Raw genomic sequence first — 14472 nt, 5'->3', positions numbered from 1 at the left:
CGCAAAAACCCGCGACGTTTGATCTTTATCTAGATAAATTGGGAAAAATATTCGAACAAATTTGAAGAAGGTTAATTATTGTTTCAGGATGATTTAGTAAAAATGTCATTTGAACTTATTCGTCGTTACCTTTGCATTATCATTATCGGATCTGCCGCTTAGACTTTCGGGTTGCGGGAGTCGTACGCTCAAACGATCACCAATACGCATAGATATGAGGCTAAAGTCTTGAAATTCCTGACACAAACTTTGTTTAATCGCATAATAATGAATTATTCATCAGTCCTTCACACCTTTCCTTAACACAAACAAGAGCATATAGATGCTTTCCTTGGGTTCATCTAATTTCGCACACATACGGAATAAGGTCACCAGGCGAGGTGTGATAAACGACGGAGTCTCTGGTAAACGCTTTTCCACGTCCAATGATTAGCTTAGCAAACGGGGAAGAAAATGGGAAACAAACTCCCGTTCCAGACGACTGTGAATTCAATTACACCTGGGTCAGCACAGCACTGGGCTGATGATGGTGACGACGGCACTTTCGGGAGGGTTTCCCCCCTTACCAGCAACGCGATGGATTTTCCCTCGATGAACTAATTGACACAGACAGCTTTCAACAAACCGCAATTACTTCAATTAGCACTCACGGGTTCAGGTGATTGGCACTTGTTTTGGAGTGATGATGCTTCCGGTTGAAAACCATTTTTACTTATATAACGCAATAACACGCACGGTTAAACACGAACCCCGAAAACCTTCCATGGGCCCACAGAATGCACGCTGAAAGTTCCAAACAATCCAGCAGTTTTTTCGCTATTTTGCTATCGTCGTGTCCTAGCACATCTGTGCTACATGTCCCGGCTACATAGCATAAACCAACACAGCCAAAGATCCAGGCGCGAGAGATAGATCTACAATCAAACCAACTGAGCACCATCCAGTGAGAGTAAGAGAATACGCGAGGTAAAGTAATCAAATAGAGTGCCAATTTTCTACACACTTTTCATTTTTTTTCATTGAACTTCACAGAGTACAATCACGGAAAGTGTAATTTTTCGTCTTCCGCTAGACACGTTGCTTTTCGAAGTCGTAAGGTCACATATTTCTTTTCGAAAATTCACAGCTCATTCCGATATGGCCAACAAGTGATTCCAATAAAACAACGGAGAACACGAAACGGCAACCATTCTCAAGAAAAACACGTAGCTCTATGGAATCATACAATCCCGGAGTACGTGTTTACGGTTCGCAATGACGTCACTCACTGACAGTGGCTGCCTGAGCTCCTGGAGCAAAAACGTTGATGCTTTTACTCCCCTTTCCTGATAGCTTCAAATCGGTGGGTTCAAATCGCATCACACAGACTCGCACCATTGACCGATAATATTCAGAAGCGCTTGTCTCCCACCGTAGCACCGTACGGTGCATCTAACACATCGACTAAAGAAGTTTTCTTTAAATTGGGAACTGCTTCCGTCTAAGTTCACTTGTATTCACTTGTGGCACCTTGGGGTAGTATCACCGACAGGATCCGTGCAGCTCTCGCACATATGTTAACCGATGGCTATGTTGAAGGTCTCGGAAACATTGCAGCACTCACACACTCGGACAGTAGCGTGGCATCCCGAAAACCAACTCACCAACCAAGTCCAACAACACTCGGGTCTATGGTCAAAGACGGGAGGTAGCAGACGAGAAAGCTTTCTGTGCTCCCATCCGTTCCGGTTATTTCGCGTGCTGTCACCCCTTACCCTCTGCTGGTGATGCTGAGCTAGAAGAAAATATACAACACGTAGATCTCACGGTTCGCTCGTAAGCAAGCAAGGGATGGATCAAGGAATTGGTATATTTTTAATATTATCATCTTTAGTTTTTATGTTCTGAAAATTACAATGATCTTTATTATTCTTGTTATCTTTATTATGATAATGACAAAGCAATACCAACGGGGCTTAGAATCCGTAGATCTCATGAACCGGTTTTCCTAATCTCGTGATGATGATTTTGGAACCGTTTTACAATACCAAAGTTTCCTTAAATACTGCTTTTTGGATGCTGTGAGCTGCTTTCGCTACTCCAACTCTTCTAGCCATCGAATGAGGTTCTTTGGGACAAATACGCCATCTGACATGACTGGCGGTTCATTTCATGAAGGCTCTGGCATTCCATTAAATAACGTCGCAGCTACCGAATTAGATAACTTGAATGTCAGTTACCAAATCAGACAACGAATTTTGATGTGGAACACATCCTTATTTTCTTTATAGGGATGCAAATCAGAAACTCAAAAAAAAATACACGTAGAAATGTGGTCAGGTTTTAAACACTTACAGCTCAATATATTTTGTATCAATTATTTATATTATTACATCATTTGATTTGAAATATTTCTACGATTCGATTTGAATGTATCAAGCCACGTATTTTTAATTATAAATGATTGAAATTTTGATTAGTAGCGAGCAGTGTCCTATTTTTTCTGCTAAAAATCTTCGGCATATCGGATTTCCCTGCCATAGACGACGGTTTTTGAGGAGTAAGCGATATATCAAAGTGAAAGAATCGCTCTGATTGGTCAATCGATGCAAAAGCAAAGCTGTTGGAATCTATAAATAGAAGCAAAATTATAGCTAACGTAAAAGTCCTAGGCGTAACATGCTAGTGGTAGGTTGTTGCTAGACAGCAAGACAAAAAATGCCATGAAACGATTTGAAGCTTTAATTGATATACTCTGATCTTATGTCATGCAAGCTTGGATGAAATTCCATGTTATGTCGTTTTGCCTGAGAAATTGACAACTACCCAGGGTAAATTTTGAGTGCTTAAGGTAAATTTTTAATTTATATAAGATGAACTCAATTGATTATAAGAAAAAGTTTATCGCTTCAACCAAAATCGCAGAATGGTAGAGAAACTTAACGCTATAAAAATAACTGCTTGGATACAAAACTTGAACACAAGCTTGGCGAAGAGAAGGTTAAATATTAAAATCGTATCGCAAATATGTACATAGATATAATTGCATACATTTGGGATATTGGTGCAATTTCGTCGGCTATAAAACAAACAATGTTCGGTGTTGGTTCCTAATCAAGATCAATCTAAGCAGACTCTCGTACAATTGCGGAATCAAACGTATGACGATTGATTGAACTGTTTGATTGTAGATCATTAGAAATTTTGGTTGCTTTGTTCCACATCTATGGCTCGAACAACCCCGTGGAGCTGATCCTTGTAGTTTTTTTTATTGAAATAGTGACAAAAGGAAATCTGGTTTGATATAGCAAATGTTGCAGCTTGATACTACAAAGCAAGATAATTATTTTTCTCGATGGATTAGTTTGTTTTAATCAATATTTTGATAAAAAAAGTCAAATGTATGGTATAGTATTTTTAAAGTATTCAACCATTCGGTGCTCCATGAGTCCGGTCAATATACAGACCGTTAATCAAACATTTTTTGTAAAAAAGTGTTATGTAATGTTATTTTCAAAAATATTGATTATCAATACATACGCTTGACATGTTGAAAAACCCCTAGGAAATGAAAAAAGCAGACTTAAAAAAACGCGTACAAACTTTATCATCGGGAAGAAAAAATTGCCCTGGTTTACAATAAAAAAATACTAATACGGTTCATTTAATTCATAAACCTAGTTGTATCATTACGCAAATAAGATCATAGATAAATTGAATCCATTTTTTTTATATAAAGGTATGCAGGATACACACTTCGAAAAAAAAAACCCTGAGATTTTACATCTTATTAGATGCACATAAATGGAGCGTCGCAGTTCACGCAAATTTACGAGGAAGAATATTTAATATTGTATCCAAAATTCCATAACATGAAATTCATTAAAATAAAAAATGAATACTACTGAGCGAGCGCCGCGACTTGAACCGAGAACCATTGAATCGCAAAGCACGTCTGTTAATCGACTGAGCCACAAAAGCACACAACTGCTTGGCTGGTAAAAGGTGCATTTAAATTCATACAATCGCACCTGCTAACAGAACGCAAGTTACAGTCGAAACCAGTAAAATTCAAGCTAATCTAACATTAAGTCACTAAAAATGAAATTTTCCCTCATTCGACAAATTAGGTCTTAATGAATTACATCGTATGAGAAATTAAGTCACCTGTAAAATTCAGATTTTTTCGTGTGTAGGATCAACATATATATTGCCGATAATATCAACGCTACTCTAGTTGACATGCAATAATATCAGCCGGAATCATTTTTTCCGTTTGTCTAGTTCAAAATTTTGATTAAGGAGTGTATCGAAAATAAGCTATTCACATACATTTGTGTTGTAGGCATGTATTCTTGATGTTTTTTTTATACTCAGATCACAGCATGCTGTACGTTTGGCTGTCAGCTTTCGTTTGTTTATATGTTTGTGCGGTTGAAACTCTGCGTTTTTAAAATGTCGCGTATTGAAAAGGAAGTGAAAATTAAGGTTCTGGACACATGGCTTAGTGAGAAGGGTATTACTATGCGAAAGTTAGCGAAGCGGTTTGGAATTCATCATGCCAGTGCTAAAAGTATCATTAATAAGTTTGGGGAACACTATTCTTTGGATGAGCTGCCAGGAAGAGGCAGAAAACCCGAAACTGGACCAGAAATGCGATAAATGTCATATGTGTGTGTGTAATAGCAACATGTACTTTTTGTGCCGAATACCAAAGCAAACAGACGTTTGTACTTTTTGCTGCGCTCCAAACAAATTTTAATTGAGTGAAAATCACCACAAAAGTTTTTTTTGTAGTATCATAAATTGAAAAGCATCGGTCAAAGAGGTGAGTGGATTGAATATTTATGAGGTGAAATCAGTGTTGGTGATTGCCGAAAATTTGACAGAAGCTGCTATATTGCTATCTATATTGTATACAACATTTTCAATCCGATAGAAGATGCTACATGAACTCGAGTCTCTCAATGCATGAACCGTGAGAGAATATTTCTACATTTCTTCGCTCCACTTCATACTCTGAGTATTTCACGGCCCTTAAAAATATTTAGAGTCTGATAATGATCGTTGCTGTGTGGAATTTCTCAAGAGAGAATCGTAAGTTGACAATTATCGCAAAAAATCGAATCGATGATTCAACTTGATGGTTGCGATATTTCAAAACCCTTGTGTGGACATATTCATAGACACAATTTATACAAAGGTTATATGCCCATAGTTAGAATAAGCGGCAATAGTAAAATGATTCCATCGCAATTGTCAACTGCCTGTATAGAATTGGATCGCGAAACGAGAATAAACGACCGTTTGTTGCTTCAGAGAGGATACCCACAGCAGCGTGCTAACCTTTGATTCTCAGAAATGTCATCCAGAGAAATTCGCTCTCGCACTGGTGTCTATTCTATGTTAAATGAGCCATGCCGGATTCTTGTTGTTGCGATGATATCCGTCTTTCTTTGATGGCACTGATGATATTTTTTCAGAGATGCCTGAACCGATTTTAACAAACTAAGATTCAAATAAAAGGTCTTATGGTCCCGTAGAATGTCACTTAAAGCCGACCACCGGTTTCGGAGTTACATGATAATATGTAAAAATGTCAATTTTCTCTGAAACGGCTCAATCGATATTCACAAACTAATATTTTGAAATGAAAGGTCTTATAATTTCCTAAAAATTTCTAGAACATTTTATCCGGTTCCGGAAATAAAGCGTGTTAAGTGGAAAACTACCAATTTTATGAGAATTTTTTCACGAACGATGGTCAGAAACAGGTACAGACCCAATAAAACTGTCTGATAAATTCTTCTAGTTTGCAGTTAGTTTGTGGGCATGAAAACTTCATTCGGCACTACTGGTCGTCAAATGGTGAGATAACTAAGTTCTCACAAGTCCCTATCTCATGCCTCCCCGAGCGTCTATGATGACATTTGGTCAATAGAACGGCGTCGACTGGGTGCTATCGCCTTCTGCGTTAGTAGCAGAATAAGAGGGTGCGAAATGGCTTGTAGGTTGAAGCCCATCCTAAAGTGCAATGTTTATCATAGTTTATTACAACATATAATTCTGTTGTTTATTACATCATGTATTATTATTGTTATTATTATTATTATTATTATTATTATTATTATTATTATTATTATTATTATTATTATTATTATTATTATTTCATATATTATCGTCTTACACTATTTTATGTTATTATATACTATGTTGTATTGTATTATTCTGCATTGCATTATATCATGTTATATTGTATTATATTATATTATATTTTATTATATTATATTATATTATATTATATTATATTATATTATATTATATTATATTATATTATATTATATTGTATTCTATTATATTATGTTATATTGTATTGCATTATGTTGTATTATATTATATTATATTATATTATAGGGTTTATTATGAGTAGTACTACGTACCTCTGCGCAAAATATAAATTTGATTTCCTTATAAGTTATCATTTTTAAAGTAATCTTTTAACTAAATATCAAGGTCGTCACAAGGTGAGCTTGGTCCTCACTGGTTCCTGTTTCATGCTTAAACGTGTGTCTGTGGTGACAATTGGTCGATGTAATGCGTTGATGGCAGAATGAGAGGATGAGAAATGACATATAAATTCAAGTAATAGAATATCATAGCATATCGCAACATATCATTTTATTCATTCTATTTTTTAATATATATTTCATTGTACTATATTATATTGTTTTTTATTATTATTTTCATTATTATATTTATTGTTATTATTATTATTTATTTGTCATCAATAATAATAACATATATTATTTTTATAGATGTGGATATTATTATTTTTATTAGAAGAGAAATAATCTACTTCCTGCAGTATTGCGAAGATAGAAGAGCATAACTGACACTCTACATTAACTGTTATTTTATATATTGTTTTATAATATACTATATTATATTGTATGACATTGTATTATATTAAATTAAAATATATTATATTATATTACATTATATTATATTATTTTGTAATCTATTATATCATTTTATGTTATATTAATTTCATTACAGTATGTTTCATTGTATTCATCAATATAAAACATTTTGCACGGGAGCGTAAAGGGGAGGGAGCACCAGGGCATCGGACGGATTGATGACTGGACGAGGGATTGTGGATAGCCAGCCCAAGACACTTGAAGGAAACTTGTTTCCTTCTTAAGGTTTGAAATGAGTCTGACGCGCCCTTCTCAAACAAACCATCAGGCGGATTCAAGCATGTATAGCGAAATGCTTCATCCATGCACTGGATATTATGGTTGGAAGAGCATCTTTTATTCCCGCGGAATACGAGTAAGTGACTCTACTTACATATCCGCCCAACCCTTTTTGCTCGCTTTTCGGTAACAGCTTTAGTAAGAAGGTGAATGGATGAGTCATATCGGGGCTACTGTAAGCCTACCCGCATCCACTGGCAAGTCCTTGAACTGATGGTGGCTTCACTTCACATCACATCACATCACATGAAAACTTCATTCGGCACTACTGGTTCCCCCTTTTCCAGTTCCGGAAGCGCCGAAAGTGGTTAAGAAAAACTCCAAAAATAGAATTCACTTTGATTTCTCTGCGATACTTGAACCGATTCTCACAAATCTTGATTTGAATTGAAGCTACCGTGAAATCCGGATCCGACTTCCGGTTCCGCAGTAATAGGGCGATGAGTGTGAAAGTTTTCAAATCGCCAAATAGAATGACAACATATACAACACCGGTACGTGCAACGTGGAAGAAGAAAACACAAAACGCACGATTAAGAGATTTTACAAAAGCGACACCATTCTGCTTTTCTGAAAGAATGCAAAACAATTCACAATGTGTATGAACAGAAGTGAACTTGGCACCCCATAAGGGATGCCAAACAATCTGCTTAAACCTTTTAGGATAGAAACAGAAGAGATTCACTCCAGGACGAACGATGATCCCTTCTGGCTATAGCTCCTTACCACATTGGGTTAGAAACGATAGAATATCCTTTAATTTTAGCTCCCCAGACACTCTGACCAGAATACTACAATGTTGCTTGAAAAAATGCAATAGAAATTTCAATATTTTCAGACTAAAATCTGTTAATAATGTAAGGAGCATTGTTACCAGATTTAGTTCTGAAAATGTCAAAATTTCTACTGCATTTTTTCAGCTTGCAAGCTTCCCCATTAGCTGCCATATTTGGATGCAGCAGATGACAGTGATAAAGCAGGATTTTTCTTTCGTGGTATCAAGGTAAAGCTGATTTAAAGTCTGTTAACTGTTTAATACAGGAAAACCGCATACAAAGTCACGGAAATTCATACGCATTGGTAGCATTAAATTCAACTCAAATATTGTATAACAACCATGAAGTATTCGAATTTTTATTGACAATTTTTGAAATTCGATTTAGAAAATTTATGGATGAAGATTGAATTAATCAGTCGATATTTCCCAGTCAACCTACAGTATTTTACGTGGTTCATATTTGCCTTTCTCACGCTGAAAAACTAAACAAACACTGTGAAACCATTCTTTTCATTGGAGGACCGGAGGGTCGAGTGCCATACACCATTTGACTCAGTTCCTCGAGCAATAGCCTGTTTATGTAAGTGTGCGAGTACGTGTTTGAACAAAAATGCACTTAATTTACTCCGAGAAGCCTCCGAGATTTCCACAACTGCAATTCAAATGAAAGTGCAAAAACCGATAAAAATGTGCTGACTGAGTCGATTTTCTAAAACTTAGATGCAAATAGAAGGTCTATGGTCTCATAGCCAGCTGCTGCTTTTCTTTTAAATCTAACATCTGGTTCCAGAGTAACAGAGTGATATATGACTAACCGATTGTTAAAATTTTAGTTTTAAATAAATATTCCTTGGGTAACGAATGTCTACCTCCATTAGTCATCGCATATACGGAAACCATTAGTTAGAGTGAGATCTGTTGTCTCTGTGCGATAGTTTGACTTCAAGAGTATATAAAATTAGAGGCATTCGCTTCGAGTTTTCGCGACACTATAACAATTTTCGAAATACTTTTATGCGGTATTGCTTTTTAGTGCCGTATCAAATTGTGTTCGATTTTATCACAATACATTGATTGAAAGCGCAGCGTACTTTTGGCCGAAATTATGTGAAATACAGTGAAATAGAAAACTACAATTTTTTTCATATCATTTATTTATACCCGTCCTAAACCTGAAACTACAATTCCTTTTAGTTCGTAAGATGTTGACTTACAAAACTTACTTTGACTATGTCGGTTCTGTAGGTACCAGTTCCGATCCTGAAGTTCTAGAATGATCAATATTCGATTTTTTGGGTCGTCATTTCAATTGGTGGTGTGAAACTCGTGAAAAAATTTCAAAACGGAGCTCAACGTTTTTAAATTTTTTTGAAGATATGTTTATTAAGGAATATTGCGTTAGCTCTAAGATGCCAAGAGCATTTTCTAATATTTATTTGACTAGGATATTTAGTATTTTTAACGACACATACAGTGAATTTGGTTTGTGCGTTCAAAGAGCTATGCCAAGCGGCGGTGTCTTAGAAACTTGTCCGATTTGGATCGCAGCGGTGACTGGAAGGTTGGATATTGCATTGGTACTTATTGACTTTTGAAATTTGAAGAATTTGTTAGTTAATGGCCCAATACAACGACTTTGGAAATCGACATCTCACAATTCGCCCATAAATTCTATTCATATTTCAAAACATTCCTTCGTGTAATACAACCCTGCATAAAGTATCCCAAAATTCCTACACCCTCGCCTAGATCCAATGCTGTTCGTCTATCAACAGTTCGTCACTAACACTGCCTCACCACCAACGGGAGCCACTCCGGGACGACTGTCTCATCACTGCATCCACCACGCACTACTACTATGACGATTCCGAGAAAGGAAAACGTGTTACCAAAACAAAAACAACTGCCAACTTCAATCCCTCAAGTGGATTCAACTTAGGAATTCACTCAAACAGTGTTACTACGGACGAAATTCCGGTGCTATTCTGTTAATTTTTGTTTTGTTTCAAATTAAGCTGTTAACCTTTTCGTTGAATGGGTCACCAGCCAATATAATTCAAGGTTAACACAACGGACGGTTTCAACAGGACATGACATTCACACTCACAAAAAACTGCTCCTCGTTATGGTCCGTTAATTACCCTTTATAGCATCCTTAAAAATTATCACTTCAGCATCATTCCACTGATAAGAGGCCTTCGTCGTACAACCGTGTAATGGTGGATGTGTGCTACATTCCTATTTCACCACGTTTGGAACTCACCACAGCACTGATAAATGGGTGGGTGGTGCAGGTGGTAGGCGATTTTCGTGAGAGGCAATTCACTTGCTGCTCTCGTGTCACGTTCCGGAGGGATGCTGCGCGTGTCTCAGTTCGACCGGAAACATGAGTGATTGAGTGTCTCGCAGGAATGTACCAGCAGACTGGTGTTTCGGCTTTCGGCTGGGGTGTTCGGCGACTGGCGGAAAATTGTAAATATTACCGAGCAGGAAAACACAGCTACTGAATGAAACACTCTTGTACACATACAGACACATACACGGATAGCTTTCAGTAGTTTGTAGGAGGCTTATACAGGAAAAATTCTACCAACACTCGTGCTCCTGGTGCCAGCTGGCTGTTGAATCTTTGCTTCACGGTTATTTCGCTCGAGGGGCTGAGGTTGGATCTTAGAATTATGCTAGAGCTGTGTTACAGCATTTTTGGAATAGGGTTTGTAACAATACAAATTTTGTTTTGACGTTTGGAGAATTTGAAAAATGAAAACGAAATATTTGGCTATTTAGAGTAATTCCCCTTAACTTGATTTTTTTATTTACACATTCTTTATAACAGATTTCCATGTACGGGAGAGTATAAAACTTTTATTAAGCTGAGAATCTATTTGAGCTTTGTTCCATCTGATAACAGCTCTCAAATATTTTGAAACTTGCTATTGAGAGTACAAACTGATTCGGTCCGTTCTTTTGGGGTCAAAAATGCATTTATTTCAAAATAGAAAGAATTTAATAATTAATCGAACGTTCGTGTTCGCATCTAATTCGACACAGTCGGAAATAGCTTACGGTCGAGACGACAGAAACAAAAACAGTACAGTGTAGTGAACAATAGAGTATAAGAAATGGGAAAATACGATTTTCAAAAGCCTGAAACTTCGCCTACAAGACAAAATTCAATTTGTATTGATTTTAAATGCGGCAAAGTTAGACCAGCAGTAAACGAAATTGGAATCTTACTTAAAGAATGAATGCATTCAGATTTTTAATGATGTGAGTGTGATTCAATTTTAAATTTATAAGAAACATAGGCTCAATTGGCTACGTAAAGCTTCTAGGCAAACAGGCCTGAATAAAAATATCCTTTAAATAGAAAGAAAGAATTAATCAAAGTATCGTCCAGCGCTAGTTACTACTTTTTCCCACCTCTCAGGCAGTTTTCGGATTTCATCTCGGAAAAATGTCGATTTCATCTCGAAAAAAAAAATGTCGCAATCCAAGTATGAAGCCAATTTTCGATTTCTGCTAGATCGTGCTGCATCCGTCGGAACGACCAGTAAAGACTGTCCCAGAAAGTATGGACGCAACCAAAAACCGCTGCCATTTCGCAATGGTTCAGACTCTGTCAATTTTTATGGCTGTGTCCTGTTGTTTACACTCTTTTCTAACCACTTCTGCAGTTGTTTATTCGTTTTCATTAGTTTGTTTCGAAATGCGTTGACTTTCAGCAGAACAACGTCGAAAAATTGTGTACAAATGGTGCACAGAACGCGGACTGTTACTGAGAAAGATAGCAAAAATGGAAGGAGTAAGTGAAAAAGTCGTGCGAAATGCAATCAGGAAGTTCGGTGAGGATAACACATTTGAGGATAAACCGAAAACGGGTCGAAAAAAAGGTCCTGCTAACCCTCAGTTGGATAAACGTATATTGAAGGCGTTCGAGCAAAAGAAGGAGGTTTCAGTTCGGGATGTGGCCAAAAAAGTGGGCACTTCGAAGTCGAATGTTCTTCGTGCTAAAGAACGTTTGAATCTATAAGAAGCAGAAACAACCAAAACGTAATCCGAAAAAGAAGCATTGATCAGGACGAGGGTTCGAAAGCTTTACAATACGATTCTTGCTCGAAATTTGAACTGCATAATCATGGACGACGAAACCTACGTGAAACTCGATTAGAAATCCTTGCCGGGACCACAATATTATACGGTGCGAGAAGGGCAAGTGTTAAACCAGTCCGAGACATCGATTGAAGTCGAAAAATTTGGTAAGATAGCTATGGTCTGGCAAGCAATTTGTAGCTGCGGTAAGATTTCGAAACCCTTCATCACCACTGCTTCAATTAGTTAGTTAGTTGTTTATTTTAGCCCGGTTTTAACCTATCGGTCATTCACCGGGGGAATTGAAAAGTCTGTTCATACATTATGACGAAAGTCTGACTCGAACCTAAAAAAAGTATTCAACCAGTAATGGGCAAATAAGATCAACAAGATGTCGATTTTTTCGTATTTGCTAGTAAATTTAATTAAGTCAAGATTATTTTTGTACTAACTTTATATATAGGTGCATCAAGTGGTGTACGATCACTTCGCCGACGGTCACGGCATAAAGGTCATTTGGCATAAATATATTTGGCATACACATAATTTGGCATAACGGTCATTAGGGATACGGTAATTTGGCGACGGTCATTTGCATAAAGGTCATTTGGCGTAAAGGTCATTTGGCATCATGATATTTGCATAAAATAAAAAAAAATTGGACGATCATAATTCACTTAAATATTTTCTGAAAATTCATATAAATTCACATTAATAATTGAGTTCATGTAGTTTGTTTCTGCTCTATGTATTTCGGCCTTTTGAGGTACTCTCTTGTAGACCACGATGACCATGATGATTTGGAAATTCGTGTTGAAAATACACTTCAATTAAATATTTTTTCTGCATCGTAACGGTGTATCGCAGAAAATTTTTACGTGTAAAGCGAGGAAAACTATACTCATGGGCAAGTACTGGTGTATGATTCGTGTTCTTCTAGTATGAACTTTTAACGAGAATAGTGACGCCAATGTAATGGAAATAGCAAATAGTACTAATACCTTCTCCGAAGAAAACTACTTGAAAGCAATAGCAGCACTGTTGGGGTTAAAATCAAAATAACTCTGATGACTTTTTCGTTACTTATATGTTAAATATTAAAACTTTTTTGTTTTGTTACGACTTTTTGTTCGTATTCATTTTTGTTTTGTTGTTCTATGTAGAATTAAATATTGACTTTTTCTTTATACTTATTGTTATTTTATGTTTCGGGTAGATCGGGCATACGGGTGGATTACGGCCGACCCGCTGTCGGAAGCGGCGGCCCCTCGCAAGCAAACCTGTAATCCATCCGTATGCCATATGACCGTATGCCAAATTAACTTTATGCCTAATGACCGTTATGCCAAATGGTGTGTATGTCAAATATCTTTATGCCAAATGATCTTTATGCCAGTTGACCGTATGCCTAATGACCGTATTCCTAATTACCGGCGAAATGAAATGTAACCGCATCAAGTGTGTACGCAGAAAAATGGAGCTTGTTTGAAAGAATAAAACAGTTAGTAGATTTTTAAATTTAATTTTTGTTAATTTCTATCTAGAATATGATTGTTTCAAACCAATTTTCTTCTTCAACACCAACAATAATCTCTGTTTGATGTGGATTAACATTTTGGTCTCACCCAACGAAAAAAATTGCTGTTCCAGCTAATTTTATTGTTGAAATATACTACCAATTTTTTGTTTATCAACAAAAGTTGAGTTGATTTTATTGACAAAAAATTTGTTGATTCAATTCTAATTTATCCTTATGTTAATAAAAAATTGATTCCTTTCATCTATGATCTAATTTGTATAATGATACAACACAGTTTATTGTTGAAATGAACCGTGTCAGTTATATTTCTTATAAACCAGAGAAATTTTTTCATCTGTGAATAAACAAAATTATTCGTACGTATTTCAAAAAGTGAAACTTCTTCTGTTCATTTCTTCTTTGTGGAGCGTTTCAACAATTCATGGGCATCGCACCATGATTGTGGTTTGGAAATAATTTTAATTTCATTCATGTAATTAATTAGAACTGCTAAAACAAAATAAATCGACAATAAATGTATAAAAAATAACCTTTCAATTAACAATGTATTTTGAAAGAAATCATTGTACTCTCAACAACAAAAAAAGGATCTTAAGAAACTAAAAACCTAAGTAGAAATAATATTAATTTCAGGTTTATATTTTCTCATTTGTTTCAACTGTCAAGTTTATAAATTCAAAGCACTATAAAGATTACCTTCATTTAAAGTTAGTTAATTGTAAAATGACTTTGCAAGTTAAATTTACTATGGAATTGTTTGTTAAGAAACTGACAGGAATGCACAAGCCAAATATTTGTTGTTTTTAACAAAATATTTATTGAAA

The 14472-nt window shown here is 36.1% G+C and overlaps 1 protein-coding gene across 9 annotated transcripts in view; it reads right to left on the bottom strand.

Moving 5' to 3' along the window:
• The window catches only part of LOC131431442 (uncharacterized), a 400265-nt gene that overhangs the window by 232467 nt on the left and 153326 nt on the right, over positions 1-14472 (bottom strand). Inside the window, exon 1 of one of the 9 annotated variants that reach the window (XM_058597158.1) lies at positions 130-1603. The exons of the other annotated variants lie outside the window; for them this stretch is intronic. The gene's annotated coding sequence lies outside the window, so the exon portion shown is untranslated. Of the gene's footprint in view, positions 1-129; positions 1604-14472 lie in introns of those variants that run through there. 9 annotated transcript variants of the gene reach the window in all.

The sequence above is a fragment of the Malaya genurostris genome, chromosome 2 (genome assembly GCF_030247185.1).
Source record: "Malaya genurostris strain Urasoe2022 chromosome 2, Malgen_1.1, whole genome shotgun sequence".
NCBI lineage: Eukaryota > Metazoa > Arthropoda > Insecta > Diptera > Culicidae > Malaya > Malaya genurostris.
The sequence above is the reverse complement of the archived record's forward strand: the minus strand, read 5'-3'. Positions and strand labels throughout refer to the sequence as shown.